The following is a 1640-nucleotide window of genomic DNA, read 5'->3' on the forward strand; positions in this document are numbered from 1 at the left end:
CACCTAAACCAACTACTATGTCAATCTCTTTTGCCCCATTATCCCACGTACCTAATGATCAACCCTCACAAGGAAGACACTCTAGACTCACACATGCAAGTCTAATCACCATTGCCACTCTTCTAATTATCACAGGTCTCACTACTACCTTTTGACATCTTTTTCTACCCCTACATTTTAGGGAGGGATTCTACACTACAACAGAATATATTACCCCCAGAGCCTCCACCAGATTTCTGTAGAAATTTGTGAGAATATCTGTGCACAGAAGTTTTTCTTCCAATCTTAAAAAACTTTCTATGCTGAGCTTAGATATCTCTTATATGTTATATAAGACAGAGAGATAATATTTCAAGACCAAGAAATATTACCAAACTCCTAACCCTGGGTATCTAGGTCTCCTCATAAATATACAAACATGAATATCCCAAATAGTAAATTTCCACAAAAACTTATTACTTGTATAGTAATGTCCTCCCTACAAAAGTTACTTATATGACATGTAAGACAATGATATAAAAAAAATAGAAACATGATTAAAGAATGTAGGGTTGAAGACCCTCCTCCACTCTGCCAGAGGGCACGGCACCTCGTGAGTTTGTCTGTGCTTATCCCACACTGCCATTGGGATAGGTGCTAGGCTCTAGGGCCAAGCACTGCTCCAGTGCTTAAAGGGAAAGCACAGCTTAAAATGAAGGAAAGCCAGAGATGGCCTGAGGGTCCTTGGCCTGATATGAGACTAGTCACAGAATAGCAGAGAATAGAGTCAGGGGCCTCAGGCTAAGGACAGTGTCTAGCCCAGGGCCCGGGTGAAAAGAGGATCTCTGGCTTGTCCCAGCAGAGAAAAAATCCTTAGCTTGGCAGCTGCAGGCTTGGTGAGAGTTGTGGCCTAGAACTCAGAGAGGTCTTCTACGGGAGATTAGGCAGTAGCTCTATAAAAGAAGGCCTTTCTTCCTAGCTCCCCAAAGTGAATCTTCATGAAAAGAAGTGGTTCTAAATAGTTTATTGTTATGGCAGAAATGGATGCTGAAAACCATACCCCATTTCTTAGTGTGAGCCTGAGGTAATACGTTTACAGGGAAGAATGACTGGGAAGAGAAGTTTATTGGCTAAGCCATCTGGGCTTCTATGTACCTCAGTGGCATGCAGAGCTCTGTTTTGGGCCTACATGTCTGGTCAAGTCTCTACGTGAGAAGCATAGCACATGTTCTAAGTCAGGAGTCTGTTAGGGAGCTGGGAGTCACCTAAGCCTCAGGTATGTGTCCACTGACTCTCTGGGTCTAAATCTGCTCTACTTTACAAAACCTCTTGGCATGGTTTTATATCCCATAAAATAATTTAGGATGACATAAAGAAATTCAAGAACAAAAAAAGCATGAAAATTTTGAATGAAATAGGAAAATAATCTAATATATGAAAATAGAATTTAATAAGGAGAAAAGATCTCAGAGAAAAAGACAAAATTGGATAAAACTTGAAATGAAAAAAAATTCACGATTTCACAAAAAGAGATTTAGAAGAAGGCTTCACCAATAGCTTATATGAAACTCAGGACAGAATATTAGGTTTTGAAGATAAAATAGAAGATTTAGATCATTCAGCCAAAGAAATTGTATAATATGAAACAAAACAGAATACCT

The sequence above is a fragment of the Rattus rattus genome, chromosome X (assembly GCF_011064425.1).
Source record: "Rattus rattus isolate New Zealand chromosome X, Rrattus_CSIRO_v1, whole genome shotgun sequence".
NCBI classification, from domain to species: domain Eukaryota; kingdom Metazoa; phylum Chordata; class Mammalia; order Rodentia; family Muridae; genus Rattus; species Rattus rattus.